The sequence below is a fragment of the Dipodomys spectabilis genome, unplaced genomic scaffold (genome assembly GCF_019054845.1).
Source record: "Dipodomys spectabilis isolate Male_0828 unplaced genomic scaffold, ASM1905484v1 ptg000072l, whole genome shotgun sequence".
Taxonomy (NCBI): Eukaryota; Metazoa; Chordata; class Mammalia; order Rodentia; family Heteromyidae; genus Dipodomys; species Dipodomys spectabilis.
The window spans coordinates 885,991-904,890 of record NW_024870749.1 but is presented as its reverse complement, the minus strand read 5'-3'; the positions used below and the strand labels follow the sequence as shown (position 1 = coordinate 904,890).

The window sequence follows — 18,900 nt, the reverse complement described above, 5'->3', positions numbered from 1 at the left end:
AGGCCAGCATAGAACAAAAGGAAATAAACATTGTTTTAAAAGTTTTCTTTTGCAAGGAAACAAAGACTTGGAGGTTTTAATTTGTCTTATGCATGGATATTTCACTATTGAGATGATTCTGTTGTTGCAGGAGTCACTTATTAATTCATTTAGTCTTGTCCTGAATTCTCCAGCGCAATTAGTATTCCAAAAAAGCAGGATTCAGTGAGTATGATCAGCAAAAGGAGTCTGTTCTCAAACCAGTGCTTTATGGATGGTCCCAAAGAAATATGTGCATTTTTTTCTTGTTTGTTTGTTTAGTTTGTCCTGGTTCTGGAGCTTGAACTCAGAGGCTGGACCATGTTCCTGAGGAAATGTCTTCCCTGGCCAACTTCCCCCAAAGCTAGGACTCTACTACTTGAGCCAAACTCCACTTCTGGCGTTTTTGGTGTTTGGTTACAGATAAGAATGTGACAGACTTTCCTGCCTAGGTTGGCTTTGAACTGAGATAGTAAGAAAGCCAAGTGACATCAACTGTATCAAGATTTCTGTTTTGAACCAAGAAATACTAGACAAAGTTTATTATAAACTATTTGACAATTTTTAAAAGAAAAGAATATGTCTAACAAAGAATCCATAAATTAAATAACTCCACAAATGTAGGGGCACTGAATCATTTTGGACGCATTTTTTCATCTGCTTGGGAAGATAACTATTGACTTCATAGATTCCTTTTGGGGAAACTTAGTCATATTTGTCTGTTGTCACTGGCTTTGTACACATGCATGCTGTACATACTTCTAAGGGCCCTACATAAAGGAAGTCTTGAAATTCTCAACAATATTTAAATAAGATGCTCCAGCCTAGGGTTAAGATTTTAGGTGTGGACATTTATCAACACTCCTGATTCAGACTCTATTTGATATAATTTTTAATCAATACTTTGTAGTTTTGCTCTTTGTAAATTCACATGCACCTATGAAAAATTGTGTGGCCATCCCAATAATATTCTCAAAGTACTTCTTAATCATGATTCACAAAAAGTTGTATTATATTACAACAAGGAAAAATGCTATAAATAAAGAAAACAATAATTAAATATTAATGATTACTAAAATAAAAAACAAAACAATTACCAGGGTTTTCAGTGTTTGAAGTGTACATAGTAGAGTTTACTATTTTCTCATATTCCTGTACATTTAAAACTGGATAAAGCTATAAGTAGCCTTTAAATTTACTCACTAAGATTACTATTTATAGTTCATCTCATCATTTGTATGTGGATTATATCATTATTTGTTCATCACTAACATATAACGTAAAGGAGCCCTAAAGATTTAACAGAAACTGTGTACTTAAAATCTTAACTCTTCACTCTGCTTCTTTACACAGTCTTTGCAACTTCTCATTAGTAAAGTTTCTATAAAATCTGAAATGTACATACTTACTAGTACATGCTACCAGAAATATTATATACTTTATCAAAAATTTTTATGACTTAATTTTGCCATATATAAGCAAATCCCAAAATTAAACATATTTAAAACATTAAAACTTTTAACAAACCTTAACATTTGCTGCAATTATCATTATGACAAGTGCCTTTTGTAGAATAATTGAATTCCTCCTCCTACCAATCTCATGAACAACAAATATCTGGAATTATTTTGTTTTTGATATGTCAATCTTGACTTTATTCTTAAATGTGTGCTTATGTAAGAAACACATGGTTCTAAAATTTCACAATTCTTTTGAACTTATTTTTGTTGAATTGTCTAGTTTAAGAAAATCAATTACTCTTTATATATAAAAAATGTTTTGTGCTCAATTTGGCTGCACATACACTAAAATTGGAACATACAGAGAAGATTAGCATGGTCCCTGCACAAGGATGATACACAAATTAGTGAATTGTTCCATATTTTTACAACAGATGCTGGAAGGGATATGGCCAGAAGGGAAGCCTACTGCATTCTTGGTGGGAGTGTAAACTTGTTCATCCACTTTGGAAAGCAGTTTGGAGGTTCCTCAAAAGCCTCCACATAGAGCTCCCTATTATACAGCAATCCCAATTTTGACCATTCTCCCAAATGATCACAAACCAGTCCATACTAAAACTACCACCACAACAATGTTTATTGTAGCATTATTTTCCATAGCTAAGATATGGAACCAACCCTGATGCTGCTCAGTAGAAGAATGGATCAAGAAAATGTTCTCTCTCTCTCTCTCTCTCTCTCACTGTGTGTGTGTGTGTGTGTGTGTGTGTGTGTGTGTGTGTGTGTGTGTGTGAATGTACACTTACACAACCACTTTGGAAAGCAGTCTGGTGAGTCCTCAGAAAGATAAATATTGACCTTCCTTATGGCCCACTCATACCACTTCTAGGCATCTATCCTGAACAACAGGTACCAATATTCAAGGACAAATGCACTTCCATGTATATTGCAGCACTGTTCACAATAGCCAGGATATGAAAACAACCCATATGTCCCACCAGAGATGAATGGATCAAAAAACTGTGGTAACTATACACAACGGAATATTTTCCAGCCATTAGAAAGGACAAAATAATGGCATTAGTAGGGAAATCAATCGAGCTACAGGAAATCATGTTGAGCGATTTAAGCCAAAAGCAAAGAGACAAATGGCACATGGTCTCCGTGATAAGCGGATGTTAAATCCAAAATGTAAGGTGATATGACAAAATTAACAACACTTAAGAAACCAAGAACCTCCACTCATCTGGTCGAATCACTACTAAATAACCCCATTCTGCCCGTCATATGTGCACACTGAAGGGAAACCAGGAGGACGACACAGAACTAGAGGGAATCAGGGAAAAACATACAACAGTGGGATCGATCAGCTGCACTGGACATTGACCAAAATGAACTAAGCAACTCAATGTCACTGGAGGGAGGGAGGGAACAAGTGGGAAAGAGGGAACAGCTGATGCTATGCAATACAAAAGAAATATACATATTTCAAAACAAAAAAGTTTACATATGGAAGAAATAACTCTATTGCAAAGCTCATAGAATTCATAAATGTTGTAGACCATAATAGACAATTTGCTCCATCGAAGTTAGAATGTGTTTGTGACTTAAACTAAGCATCACTATCCCACAATATTGTGAAATTTGGGAAATTTGTAACCACTTAATCACAATAAAAACATTTGAAAAAATGATGAAGGTGGAAAACTAAGTTGCTCTAAAAAACAAAAAAGGAAAATGTTCTGTGTTTATTTGTGTGTACACACACACGCACACACATATACTATATATATATATATATATATATATATATGTATGTATGTATGTATATTAATTCTATGCCTCCATCAGAAAGAATGACATCGCTCAATTTGTTAGGAAATGGAAAGCCTTGGAAAAAAATTATATTAACTGATATAAGCCAAGTCCAAAGAAACATAGGTCCCATGGTATCCCTTATTTGCAATAACTAGTATATGCCTGGGATAAGCAGAAAAGTTGAAAGCCTATGTGTATATGACTAGATAAGTTGATGTTAAGCTAAATAACCCCCAAGATAGAGACACAAGTGTTTTTTTTCTTTCTTGCTGTTGTTTCTCACATATTTATAATGTACGACGTGATTGTTTTTCTTTTTTATACGCTCCTCCCCAACAGTATAACCCTGTTTTCACTTTATTTGATGTTGGTGCACCTGCATCTTGAATGTACACTTCTCTAATTTGGGGAGGGAAAGGAAAAAAACAACATGCTTAAATAGGAATACAGTTTGACCCATTGTATAACAATAGATGCACAAGACATTATTTTGAAAAACGAACTTTACAATTTAGGCTAGGGACATTTGGTGGGGCTTTGGGGTATGAGGAGTGTACTTGTAGAGGTGTAAGGGAAGGAATGGTGGGGGGAAAACAAAGGAGGAGGTAACAATGCTTGATAGGAAATGTACTTATTACTTTGCTCATATAACTATAACCCCTCTGTACAGTATTTTTACAACAAAAATGTATAAAAATGTTTTGAGATGGAAGAGTTTATGAAGCCCATTTTACCCATATAATATCGTTAACAAAGAAATTAATGCAAAACACTGATATGAAGATATTTTGAAAAAGTGAGTGTGTGTGCATTCCTGCGTGTTGGCATGCTCAGAGTTTGAAGTCAGGGCTTCAACATCTCGCTACGTCTTTCTCTCTAGATTGGTGAGTTATTATATGAGCTACATCTCCATTCCTGGCCCTTTGCTATTTCGTTAAAATTTTGAAAAATAATCTCATGAATTTATTTTGTCCTCTTGGCTTCCCAATATTATCCACAGATCTCAGGCTCCTTAGTAGGTATCCCGAGTAGTTAGGATTACAGGTGTGACAAACCAGTACCAGGCTTTCAGAATAATTTTAAAAGTAGAAGAAAATTTACTTCACAGAGGCCTGTTTTATCATCTCCTAGTCTTAAAGCATTTTGGAGTGATTATATGTGAAATTTTTCATTCTTGAATTATTAAAATATAGTAAGTGATGATATTTAAAAGATTTAGTTCTTTTTAAAAATGATACTGGAACTATGGGACAGAAGAAATTTGCCTCTCTTTGGACCAAAATTTATAAGCTCAGCTCTGTGAATGATAACCCAATGTCACCAACACAGTCTGTGTTGAAGACAAAATGTAACAGAAAACAATTACCGTGGGCAATAATTGCTATGCTATTATTTCTTGGACAGTATGAATATTGAATTGAGAGTATCAATGAATGGAGAGAATTTATCTACCTTTTGTGTATTGCTGGAAGACTTTTGGAAAATTTGACTCATTTCCTTCCTCACTGTGTGTCTTGGGCCATGCACTTACTGCCTTTAATTACAATTTTTCCCAACACTAAAATGGTAATAACATTAGCATTATAGCAAATGATATCTTAAGAATTAAGGGTCCTTAGAATGATGAACTCTTTTCTCATTCTTGTAGAGGCATTATCAGATGAGAGGAACTGTATTTTTTTGTTTGCTTACATCCATTTATTCTTGAGTTTGAAATCTGAACTTCTTAAGCCTGAAAGAAACCAAAATTAGACACGCAGGCTTTGGAAAGAGCAATCAATGTAAAATAAATAAAATATATATAGATATGTAAAAGGTATAAATAAATTGTTATATAGTCTCAAGCATAAACAGAAAATGATTTAAGCAATATCATGTTATTGAAAATTGAAAAATGTTAGGAGTTGCTTAATTTTTTCCTTTTTACTACCTTGAATTAATTATTTTTGTATAGAGAGATTAAAGATGAGATTAACAAGAAACTTGATTAAAAATGGACAAAAGTTCGAATAGACATGTTTTCCATAAACCCCTCTATATCACCAGTGGGTTTACACAGTTGTGTTTAATACAACTTCTGTGCTGGCTTAATGCTGTGAGAAGAAGTCATTAGAGAAATGTAATTCAAAATTACTATGATACTACTTTATAACTATTATAACTCTTATCAAAAAAAAATCAAAGGAACCAGGTGTGGTGGTAAAAGTTTGCAATTCCAAGCATTTAGGAGGTTGGATTTCGGTCTTAAGCCAGTCTAGGGTAGTGAAGATAGTAAAATTTTGCCCTTTATTCCCTTTTGAATAAAAGGTAATTATGTTGGTGACAGTGTGAAGAAAAGGAAATTTTCTACTCTTGGACAAAATCCAGGTTAGTATTCTCCTTGTAGAAAGTAGTATGCAGTTTTCTAAAGAAATCATACTTGAAATATCATCTGATCCACCAATCATGTGATTATTTCTCTCTGGGTAACTCGTAAATATAGCTGTAGTTCATTGTTATTCACATTATTCACAACAACAGCCAAGGTGTAAATCGAAGTTCAGTGTTCAACGATACTAATAAAGCAACTGTGTTACATGCACAAATATCTTTTTCTGTTTCATCCTTAAAATAACAAAAGACTGCTCCCATTAGCCACAACTTACAATGACCTGTAAGATGTATTCGAAATGAAGAAAAATGTTATGTTCTGATCTTTGTAAACATACACACACACACACACATACACACACACACACACACACACACACACACACAAACCATCCTCAAACATTGACAGAATTTTTTTTTAAGTAAAGCATTTAGTTCGGGCATTTAGTTCACAATGCATAAGATACTAGATATACATTATGACCAGGTATAGAGTTGTAATGTACAACATGAGGATACAGGGGACAACATTGACCTTACATAGGAATGAAGCTAAGTAAGTAGGAGTTGTTCTTCCTAGTAGTGGTTACTCTTTTAGTTGTTCTTCCTTCAATAATGGATAAGATGAATGTAATTCTTTAAGTATACCTGCCTATTTGCAGAAATAATAACAAAAAATATAGCAATAATGTTGCGCGCTCAACATAGAACAAAATGTCAAATTAAAATATATGAGATTATCATTCATGTAAACTAATTATTACAAATAAAGGAAACGGTGGGACCTATGTGTCTTTAAGTCTGGCTTACTTCACTAATATGATTTTTTCCAAGATCTTTCATTTCCTTACAGATGAGGTGGTCACATTCTTTGTGATTGAAGCATAGTTTTCCATGTGTGTTTATCTGTGTGTGTGTGTGTGTGTGTGTGTGTGTGTGTGTGTGTGTGTGTGTGTGTGTGAGTGTGTGTGTCATTTTTGGTAAATATTACTGTGATACACAGTAGTAGCTTTACTGTGGCCTTGTTTGTGATCACCTGGTTATATGCCCAGAAGTGGGATTACTGGGTAATAGGGGAGCATTATTGGGTACATCAAGGATAATCTTAGTAGATGAGCAGAATAGTTCAATAGCTATGTACATATGATTGTATAAGGTGATTCTAAGTAAAATGAACTCCAAGACAGGTTCTTTGTTTTTGTTGTTCTTAATGTACTGTGATTTCTTTTTATGCTTTTGTGTTTTCCCCACCTAAGGTTTATCCCCTGTAGTCACTGTATTTGATTTTGATACCCTGGGTATTTTAAATATGTTGATCTGAACTAGGGAAGAGAAAGAAAAAAAAATGGTGAGACAAAGGACAAAGGGGGAACCTATGCAACAGTGGTAATCACAAGTCAATATGTTGTAAATAATCTTGGGGGGGCGTTGGGAGTGAAGAGAGGGAAAAATAGGGGAAAGGTTAACGAGTTAGAAAAGAAATAAATTAATTACCTTACTTATGTAACTATATCCCATCTGTACATTACCTTGACAATAAAATTTAAATAAAAAATAAAATAAAATATATGAGAGCAGCAATACAGGAGATGGGAGTGGGGGAAATACTGTAGTATCGTAGAGTAGAACAGCTGTGGAGAGCAGCAATTTGACTTTAATGTAGGAAGTAATAAACTAGCATACAGATTTTCAGCCTCATGTCGGTCATTAAAAAGGGAAAACAAAACACACAATCAGCAAACCAATTGAGATAAAATAGAAAACTAAACAATTAAGATGAAGAGATGACTTGGACCAAGAATAACAAATGACACAATTAGGAAACAAATAACAAGCTGCTGGGCTGGGAAGGTGGCTCAGTGCTAGAATGCTTACCTTGTATGCCTGAGGCCCTGGGTTCGATTCCTCAGCACCACATAAGCAAAAAGAAAAAAGCTAGAAGTGGTGCTGGGTCTCAAGTTGTAGAGCGCTAGCCTTGAGCTGAAATGCTGAGGTATAGCGCCCAGGCCCAGAGTTCAGGCCCCACGATCGGACCCAAAAAATAAAATAAAAAAAAAAATAACAAGCTGCTAAGTTTTAAAATGATCACCCTTAATTCTATTGACTTGTTTACATCACAATTTGTTAGAAGTATAATTCAAATCACAGTTTAATAGTATATCATTTTAATAATAGTTTACTTATTATTGATTTCTTAACATTGAATGTTTAATATATAATTTTAATTTCATCAGCTATAGAAAAGAAGAAAGTGAAAATAATTTTAATAATATATTTAATGAATTGTAAAATTGAGAAGCATTAAAATTTAAACAAATAACAAATCATTGCTTCATTTCTGTGAGTTAATGTAATAATTCAAAGCGTATTCTACACGTAGCAATCATCTTAACATCAAATAATAAATTATTACACATGACCCTTGGTATTATTTGGAAGGGTTCAGCACTGTGGCAAAATTCACACCACATAGTACATGAGGGTACGATCCCTCTCATATAGCTTAAATTGTGGAAATTTGATTTCTACATGCATGTTAAATTCTTGTCTAGGTGACATTTATAAAATTATTTACAATTATATACACGAGGACTATTTCAGATGATAACTAAAAGTGATATTCATTAATTAAATTTTTATTATTTCATACAAAATAAATATTTACAGAGAGACTGAATTTTTCTGTAGATGATGGTTTATGTGTGCCAGATTATACGTATTAAAGCTTATTTTATATTCCTGACATTGTTTCTAGAGTTGAATTTATTTGTCCATTACGGGTTAAGTGTATTATATTGGATATATGAAAGTAAACTGAATGTTTATTCCATTAATCCTTTGTCTAATCCCAATATAAATTATCCATGTGTTTGAAGTAATGAAAATAACAACAGATAAAAGCAAGATAAATCAGTCTGTAGTAGACAAGTATTTACCCCGTATTTACAGAATATTCTTGGGAATATGTGCTCCAGGCTGGCCACAACTGAAGAATATTATGGTTTGAACTATCATAAGAGACGGAAGGAAGGGGAACCTTCCTTCCAAAAGTCTGATCCCAGGAATGTGATCTGCTTTATGGTGCCTACTTAGAAATGAATATTTTTCACAGTCAACTTTGAAAAGCCATCTTGATAGACGACTTCTGTAAGTGGTTACAAAGCATTATTGATGGCTTTGCAAGGATGCCTGATTGCCTCATTTTGAGACAATTTACAGGAATTTAGTCAGTTGTTCTTTGTATCCTAAGGAGTATAACTCATTGACTCTAGGCCAGGGGACCACAGGGGCCCAGAGAAACTACTACCTTGAATAGTAATCCTAGATATCTAAAACAAAACACACACACACACACACACACACACACACACACACACACACACACACTCCAGTAAGCACAGCCAGGCAGGGTTGCTATCACAGCCTACAAGAAGTCAGGCAAAAAACAGAAGCTGAGAATCATTTAGCTGATAACTAATATCTTTTTTATGAGGCATACTCAAATGAGACTCCAGAGAGAGGATCAGAAAGACTGATCAGACTAAAATTGGTCACACAAAGATGGAAAGTAGAATTCCTTGTAGTACAAATAAATCATAGAAAGCTTGTGCATGTAAGAACATGACAGAAGACCAAATTCCAGAAATGTACATTTTCTTAGAAGTCAGCTTAATCAATTTTCAGTGCAAATCTTTCAATTCTTAAATATTTGACCACATGTGGGAGAAGGTTGAAAATAAAGAAAATTTCATCACTCTATTAGGAAGTCCAATATCACATTAGGGAATAATCAAGCACAGATTTGTAATAAAAAGAGAAAACAATTATTCCAAATGAGGGTTTCATTTCTTCTGATGTAAAAGTTCTTAAATTAGGTGCTAACAATTACCATACAATTGATCCAGTCCCCCAGCTGAGTTGATATTGACTGCAGTATTCCCACATGAAGGAAAAGAGAAAATTTACAAATGTCTGATGAAATGAGGTGAAGGTGAAGTGTTCTAATAGTAATACTGAGGTTTAGACACAGGTGAAGAGGTGGATTTTCATTTCTAAAAATCCCCCATTTTTACCTGGTGCCAGTAGCTCACAGCTGTAATCCTAGCTACTCAGGAAGCTGAGATCTGAGGACTACAGTTCAAAACCAGCCTGGGCAGGATAGACCCTGAGACTCTTATTTCCATTTAACCATCAGAAAACCAGAAGTGGCACTGTCACTCAAGTGGTAGAACACTCACCTTGAGTTGAAGAGTTCAGGGACAGTGTCCAAGTCCAGACTTCAAGCCCCTCGAACAACAACAACAACAAAATCTCCCTTTCATGGACTACCTACATCTCTTCCTAACATTCAACAAAGGAGCCATTTTATCACCCACTAACATTTAAGTCCTAATCTAGCTACTGCAAATAGATTGATTTGGTATCTTATATAAAACGGTTCATATTTACGGAAACAAATACCAGCAGTGGTAACATTTTTCCAGTCCTTGAACTCTGGGCCTGAGCCCTGAATTAGGTTATGCTGGTAGCTTTCATGTGAGCTTGTTTGTTATTTATTGGCTTACTGCCCATGAGGGGAATTACTGAGTCTTAAGGGAGATCTATATTTACTCTTTCAGGAAACTCCGTACTGCCTTCCACAGTGGTTGAACATGTTTAATTTCCCACCAACAGTGTAATAGAGTTCCCAATTGGCTACATCCATGCCAGAATTTGCTATAGTTAAATTTCTTAGTAATGGCCATTCTAATGGACGAGGTAGAATCTGTCTTGTTTACTTATAGATTTGTAAGCATCTTCTAGCTATCATAAATGAATGAATCCATGAAACCTATATTGCTCTGAGTCTGCATTCCTTTGTCTTTTCTCTTAATATAATTTTCCCAAACCTTTCATTTTCCTTACTACTGGTGAAAAGTCATCTTTCTGATGGGTGAATATAATTCCATTGTGTGTGTGTGTGTGTGTGTGTGTGTGTGTGAGCGTTTGTGTTGGTAAGATGACTATAGGTCCATGTATTCATTTCTAAGCATTCTGTTTCATCTGTAATTTTGTAATTCCATATTATAGTTGCATTGCTTCTCTTCTACTTTGAAGAATATTGTTGGGATTTTGATGAGTATTGCATTGCCAATTGTTTAGAGGAAGTATTGCAGTTTTCAAAATGTTAATTCTTCCAACCAGGAACATTGAAATACTTTCTATTTCTTTGAATCTCCTTCAATTTCCCTGTTTATATTTTTAAAGTTTTCACATATAGGGCCTTCACAATTTTAGGTAAATTAATTAATTCCTAGTTTTGTTGTTGTTGTATTGTTTTGTTTAGATTTGATTTGATTTTGAGGCTAGTACATATGAGGTTGTTTTTTGGATTTCAGCGTGGATCTTCCCATTGTTGGTAACAGAAAAACTACTGATTCTTGTGGTTTTTATACCCTGCTACATTGCTGAAGGTTAGGGTTAGCATCACCTTTACTAACTAAAGGGAGGAATCCACAGGGTCCTTTAAATACAGGATCATTTCAATTGTAAAATGGGATAGTTTTACTCCTTCCCTATTTGGATCTGCTTTATGTTTTTCTCTTGTCTATTGCTCTTGCAAGAAAGTCCACTACCATATTGAAGAGTAGTAGAGAGTGGACATCCTTTTCTCATTCCTCATGTTAATGTCTTCATGCTTCCACCCTTAGGTAAATGCTAATTATCTGTGTCATATATATAATCAGTTTAATATTGAGGAATGTTCCATGCATTCCTAGGATCCCAGACCTTTTAATCATAAAGGGGTATTGGAGCTTGTTAAAAGCTATTTCTACATCCCTATTGACGATCATGTGTTTCTTGTCCCTGCTTTTGCAGATGGTTTTTATTATATTTATTGACAAGAATATTGACTCAAATCGTATCCAAGATGATTCCTATTTGATCATAACATATGATTTTTTTGTTAGTTGCTGAAATTGGTTAGTGAGAATTTTATTAAGAAGTTCTGCATTAATGCTTATCAAAGAGTTTGGTTTACAGTTCTCTTTTTTGGTAAGTCCCTATGTGATTTGGGGAGGAGTCTAATTCTAGCTTCATAGAATGCGTTTGATAATGTGTCTCTCATAGATACTACATGGATGCATCTTGGTTTTTGATACAACTATCTAATCTATGTCTTCTATTTGGAAATTTATGTCCATTGATATTGAGTTAAGACAGAAATATCTGATAAGTCCTGCTATGTTATACACCTGTTGTTAGGAGCTGTCCCTCATCTACTCTTAATTTATTTACCTTGTTCTCTGGTAGGGAACATTTTATATGACCAGTTCCTCTTCTTGATCTTCTCTATGTAGGATATATTTGATCATATTCTATTCTGATAATTTGGTGGACATATTTTGTTTCAAGTTTTCTTTGTCATGAAATATGTTTATATATCCTTTAAATGTAAAAGAGAGTTTGGCTTGGGAACGTATTCATGGTTGGTAGTTGTTTACCTTTAATGTTTGTCATATATAATGCCAGGCTCTCCTTTTTACCATATCAGTTAAGAAATCTTTATTTATTCTGACTGTATATCCTTTATAAATAATCAATCGTTTCTCTATGGCATCTTTAAGAATCCTTTCCTTGAGGAGTTCCGGGAAGATGGCGGAGGAGAAGCTGGAATCTGAACAAGCTCTCGCATAGAAAGCAGTTTTAGAGTTCCAGTGAACAGTCCTCAGCCAGAGAATCACACCAAGTTAAGCCAGAGAATCACACCAAGTGAGCCATCACAGGACAGAGAGTTAGACAAGAGAGGGGAAGCCAAGACAAGGAGACACATCTGAGCGCCTGCCAGTAGCCGCCGCTGCGGCGGCAGGGTCGCAGCGGCGACCGCAGCCGCGGCCATACCTGAGCGCTCACACAGAGAGTCCGGGACGAAGGAGCCAGACGCAGCGGGCAAGAGGATTCTACTCAACACCAGCAAGAACCGACAAGGAGCGGACATCTTCATCCTGCACTTTGCAGACCAGAGACGACCCAGGATCCAAGACTCGGCGTGAGTAGAAGCCCGACATCCTCACTCCTTCTCAGGGAGCAGAGGAGGGAAGGCCACCCCTCCCCCCCCCAGCACTGGTGATCTCCATCTTGGATACCGACAAAGCTCGGAGGAGCTGCTAGCTCCAACTCAGGCCTTGGAATAAAACGAGTCATTTAACAGGTCACAAGAACTTAACTGCGAAGTGACCTGCCAGACTCAGCTCCATCCAGGGAAAAGTCACCCAGCTCAGGCACCAGCCATTGGAGTGGCTTTCCTCACTGGGTAACCAGAGACAGAGGCTGCCCCTCCCTCTAGCAGCCTCCACAATCAATTGAAAAACAGAAACCCTGAGAATGGCTCCAGGGTGGGCTCTGTGAATTTTTCACAAAATAGCCCCAGGGAAAAGCTACTGATTGTTGAAAGGCCTCAACTCTACCAGAACCTAGCCTCATCACCCCTCTTTTGTGATTCTCAAAGCAGATCACCCTCCCATTAAACTAACCTGGGAGGGGGATCTCAAAATCTTGGGTAAAGCAGAGCATTTTTCTGCCTGTTCGAACAAACTGACTTAAGAAACCAATCAAGCCACAGGACCTCAAGCTGACCAGAGACTCCAACAAGAGGCTGGTTACAGACAAAAGGGAGATACAGGATTCTTCCCACCCCTCCCAAAAAAATCAAAAAAAAATCAAAGAACTTTTTTTCTTCTTTTTTTTTTCTTTTTTTTTTTTTTTTTTGGTACCTTATATATATAAAAAAAAATTTTTTTCCTTTTCTAAAACTTTTATTAATCTTTAATTGTTGCCTTTTTTGAAAAAATAATTGTTTTCCAGTAACTTTTTTTCCCCCTTATAATTTTTATTTTAGGAATACGTGAATGTACGTTTTCCTTTCTTTTCTTGTCTTCTCTCTCTTTTTCTTTCTTTCTTAATTATCTTTTTGTTTTTTGTCTAGCTCTACTGAACTTCTGATGTTTTTTTTCTCCCTTTCTTATCCTTTTCACCTTTTCCTTTCTTTTGTTCTTCTGTATGTGACTTAACTCTTGTCCTGCACATCCTCAGATAAACCCATAGTTAACTAGTAGACCCTATCCCCCATTGTGTACACACTTAATCCACAAATTTATTACTCAGTCCGAAACCTCTGAGACTTAAATTCCTTAATAGCAGTACTACCTCTTTATACCTATATAATATTTTAAGCATTTTTTAAGTTTTTCACAACTCCTCTATCTCCCTCCTGTTTTCTCATTATATTCACATTCCTCTCTAAATAGATGGTCTTTCAATCTCCATAACTGTATTAATTTTTACGTTTCTAATTTTTTTTTCTGGTCTCTTTTCATTTCCCTTTCCCTTTCTTCTTTTTCTCTCCCTCTCTACTTGCATCCTACCCAACCTATTTCCTGCATTGAGATTAGGACATAGTTAACTCTCCCTGTGCCTCCCCACACCAATCTATTCCTAATTTTTACCCACATCTCTTCCTAACCCTAAAAATTTCTGGTTTTCCAAATTCTTCTCTGCGGTTCGAAGCCCATTAACATATAGTTGTTTGATGTTGAATAGATGTATCTGTTGAACTAGATTGTATCTGTAGACTATTGACTGTATAAATGCAAACGTTGGTTGGTGGTTGCCTTAAGATAGTGTTCTAGCACAAAACTGGTGCTATTTTCATCTCAAATGGGCAGAGTAAGCCGAAAAAACACAAGAAAAATGGCAAATCCCGGTATCTCAATTCCCAATCTTGATAATCAGGGGTCAGATCAGATAATGAACAATCCAGAGGAGAGTTCCCAAATAGCTCTTCAAACACTGGTGGCAAACATGATAAATGAGAAGTTTGACAACTTACAAAGGACTCTGTATGAGTGTGATAGGGAGAGAGAGGAGGCATCCCAAAAGTTTATACAGGAATATCATAAGCGTGAGGAAGCTAATCAAAAACTGATACAGGATTTGCGTGAACAACTTGAGAATACTCAAAGAGAAAGGGAGGAATGGCGTGAGCAGGCTGAGAACACTCAAAGAGAACTGCAGGAATCCCACGAACGGCAGGAAAGAGAACTGCAGGAATCCCACAAACGGGAGGAAGCTAATCAAAGAGTTCAGGAATTGAGAGACCAGGTAGAGAACACACAAAGATCACTAAAGGCATTCATGGAATCCATTAACAAAGAGCTGAAGGAAGTCAGGGAGACCACAAAGGGAATGCTGAATGGAACCCAACAGAAGGAATGGGAGTCCAAAGAAACCATAACCAATCAACTAAGTGATTTGAGAACAAACACTGAACACCAAATTAAGGAAGTAAAGAAATTCATACAAGACCTAAAACAGGGCTTCAACAAAGAACTTGAAGCCATCAAAGCTGACCAATTAGAAGGAAAAGAGATAAAAAACAAAGTAGAGAGTCTTGACAGCAGGTTAGACCATGCAGAAGATCGAATCTCAGGGATTGAAGACAGCCTAGATATTATAGAGAAAGAACATACAACCATCCAAGACAAGTCCAAGAAGTATGATAGATTTATCCAACACCTGGAAAACACCATCAGAAGGCCTAATCTAAGGATAATGGGTGTAGAGGAGCACCTAGAAACAGAAGTTAATGGTCTAGGAAATTTGTTTAACAGGATCCTAGCAGAGAACTTCCCAAACATACAAAAAGATAGGCCTATTCAGATACAAGAAGCTTTTAGAACCCCAAATAGACCAGACCAGAATAGGACATCCCACCATCACATTATAATCCACACAGGATCAACTCAGACCAAGGAAAAGATCCTTAAAGCTGTCAAGGAGAAAAGGTTAATCACCTATAAAGGGAAACCAATTAGAATCACCTCAGATTTCTCAGCAGAGACAATAAAAGCAAGAAGAGCCTGGAATGATGTATGACATGCCCTAAAAACAAACAACTATCAACCAAGAATACTGTACCCAGCTAAACTCTCCTTCATAACTGAAGGCCAAATAAAAACCTTCCATAGCAAAGAAAAATTGAAACAATACATCTCCACCAAAACAGCCCTACAAAAGATTCTTAAAGATGTCCTACACATAGAAAACCAACAAGACCGCAACAAAGGCCAAGAAACTGCACCCAAACTGAGAATCCAAGAACCATAGGAAGAACCCAGTTTTCGCAGCATCCAAGAAGGTGGATAACATGGCAGGAACTCCCAAATACCTCTCAGTCCTATCTCTTAATGTTAACGGACTGAACTCTCCAATTAAACGACATAGACTGTCTAGTTGGATTAAAAAACAAGACCCTTCTATCTGCTGCCTACAGGAGTCACATCTTGCCCGTAAAAACAAACACATTTTCAATGTTAAAGGCTGGAACAACATCTACCAAGCAAACGGCCCCCATAAACAGGCGGGAGTTGCAATCTTAATATCAGATAAAATAGACTTCAAATTAAAATTCGTGAGAAGAGATAAAGAAGGTTGCTACATACTAATTAAAGGATCTCTCCTTCAGGAGGGTATTACAATTCTAAATATCTATTCGCCAAACGATGGAGCACCCAAATTTATCAAAGAAACACTACTTTCCCTCAAATCCCATATAGATCCAAAGACATTAATTGTTGGGGATTTTAACACACCACTCTCCCCACTAGATAGATCAACTCGGCAAAAACTCAACAGAGAAACCGCAGATCTAAACAGCTGCATAGATCAACTAGTCTTAACAGACATCTACCGAACATTTCACCCAGCAGCATCAGAATACACGTTTTTCTCAGCAGCACATGGAACGTTTTCTAAAATAGACCACATTTTAGGCCACAAAGCAAACTTGTCTAAATTCAGAAACATTGAAGTTATACCTTGCATTCTCTCTGACCACAAGGGAATAAAAGTAGAACTCAACACCAAAAGCCACCAAAGAAAGTCCGGTATCACATGGAGGCTGAACAACACACTGCTGAATCAAGAGTGGGTCATGGAAGAGATTAGAAAGGAAATTCAAATGTTCATGCTATTCAACAAAAATGAACACACAAATTACCAGCTCATCTGGGACACAGCAAAGGCATTACTCAGAGGCATTTTTATAGCTCTGAGCTCCTACATCAACAAATTGGAGAGATCTGAAACTAACAATTTAATGACACATCTAAACCTCCTTGAAAAAGAGCAGCAAGATAAACCCCAATCCAGTAGACGGAAAGAAATAATCAAAATTAAATCAGAATTAAATGAATTAGAATCCAAAAAAACTATAGAAAGAATCAACAAAACAAAGAGTTGGTTCTTCGAAAAACTTAACACAATTGATAGACCCTCAGCAAATCTTATCAGAAAAAGAAGAGAACACACCCAAATTAATAAAATCAGAGATGAGAATGGAAACATCACCACGGAAACAACCAAGATTCAGAACATTATAAGGGAATACTTCTCAAAACTTTAAGTTTGAGAACTTAACAGAAATGGACCTCTTCCTAGCAAATATTGACATGCCAAAACTAAACCAAGGTGAGTTAAACCAGCTTAACAGGCCCATATCAAGCATTGAAATAGAAACAACAATAAGAGACCTCCCAGCTAAGAAAAGTCCAGGACCAGATGGTTTTACATCGGAATTTTACAAGGCCTTCAAAGCAGAGCTCACACCAATACTCCTCCAACTCTTCAATGAAATTGAAAGAGAAAGCTCACCACCGAACACATTCTATGAAGCCATCATAACCCTCATCCCAAAACCAGGCAGGGACTCATCAAAGAAAGAGAACTATAGACCCATTTCTTTGATGAACATTGACGCAAAACTTCTCAACAAAATTTTGGCCAATCAACTTCAACAATTCATCCAAAAAATCATACACCATGATCAAACAGGATTCATTTCAGGGATGCAAAGCTGGTTCAATATACGCAAATCAATTAATATTATTCATCACATCAACAGGAGCAAGAATAAGAACCACATGGTTATCTCAATAGATGCAGAAAAAGCATTCGACAAGATCCAACACCCTTTTATGATGAAGGTTTTGGAAAAATTAGGAATCCATGGAACATTCCTCAATACAATAAAGGCTGTATATGACAAACCTACAGCCAGCATTATACTCAATGGTGAAAAACTAAAGCCATTTCCTCTTAACTCAGGAACAAGACAAGGATGATCACTCTCTCCACTTCTCTTCAATGTAGTATTAGAATGCCTAGCTACAGCAAAAAGACAAGATGCAGACATAAAGGGGATCTAAATAGGGAAAGAAGAAATAAAACTCTCCCTCTTTGCAGATGACATGATCTTGTATTTAAAGAATCCCATATACTCCACTCCCAAATTACTCAAGCTGATTCAAAACTTTGGCAAAGTAGCAGGTTATAAAATTAACCCCCAAAAATCAATGGCTTTTCTGTATGCCAACAATGAGAAAAGTGTGGCTGAAATTAGGAAAGCAACTCCATTTGTAATAGCCCCACAAAAAATAAAATACCTAGGAATTAACTTAACTAAAGAAGTGAAGGACCTATATGATGAAAACTTTAAAATCTTGAAAAAGGAAATCAACACAGAACTTAAAAAATGGCAAAACCTCCCATGCTTCTGGATTGGAAAGATTAACATCGTGAAAATGGCAATACTTCCCAAGGCTATCTACAAATTCAACGCAATACCTATCCAAATTCCAACCTCATTCTTCAAGGAAATAGAAGAGGCAATCCAAAAATTCATATGGAACAATAAAAGACCCCGAATAGCAAAAACGCTCCTGAATGGAAAAAACACTGCTGGAGGAATATCAATACCAAACTTCAAACTCTACTATAAAGCCATAGTAATGAAAACAGCTTGGTATTGGCATAAGAACAGACCTCAGGACCAATGGAATAGAATTGAAAACCCAGAAATGAACCTACAGACCTATAGCCATCTAATCTTCGATAAGGGAGCTAAAACAATAGAATGGAAAAAAGACAACCTCTTCAGTAAATGGTGCTGGCAAAATTGGTTGACTACATGTAGAAAACTTAAGCTAGATCCTTATATATCACCCTGCACCAGAATCAACTCCAAATGGATCAAAGACCTTGAACTCAAAGCAGACACTCTGAAAACATTACAGGATGGAATAGGAAAAACCCTAGGTCTCCTTGGCTCAGACCGAAATTTTCTGAATAGAGACCCGGAAACACAACAAATCAAAGAAAGGTTGGACAAATGGGATTGCATAAAGTTGCAGAGCTT

The 18,900-nt window shown here is 36.2% G+C and overlaps 1 non-coding gene across 1 annotated transcript; it reads left to right on the top strand.

The window, feature by feature from the left end:
• Positions 1-1,799: 1,799 nt before the first annotated feature.
• On the top strand, positions 1,800-1,905 carry LOC122109996. The gene has a single exon (XR_006147797.1). It is a non-coding gene; the product is annotated as a U6 spliceosomal RNA (small nuclear RNA).
• The last annotated feature ends 16,995 nt before the right edge of the window (positions 1,906-18,900 follow it).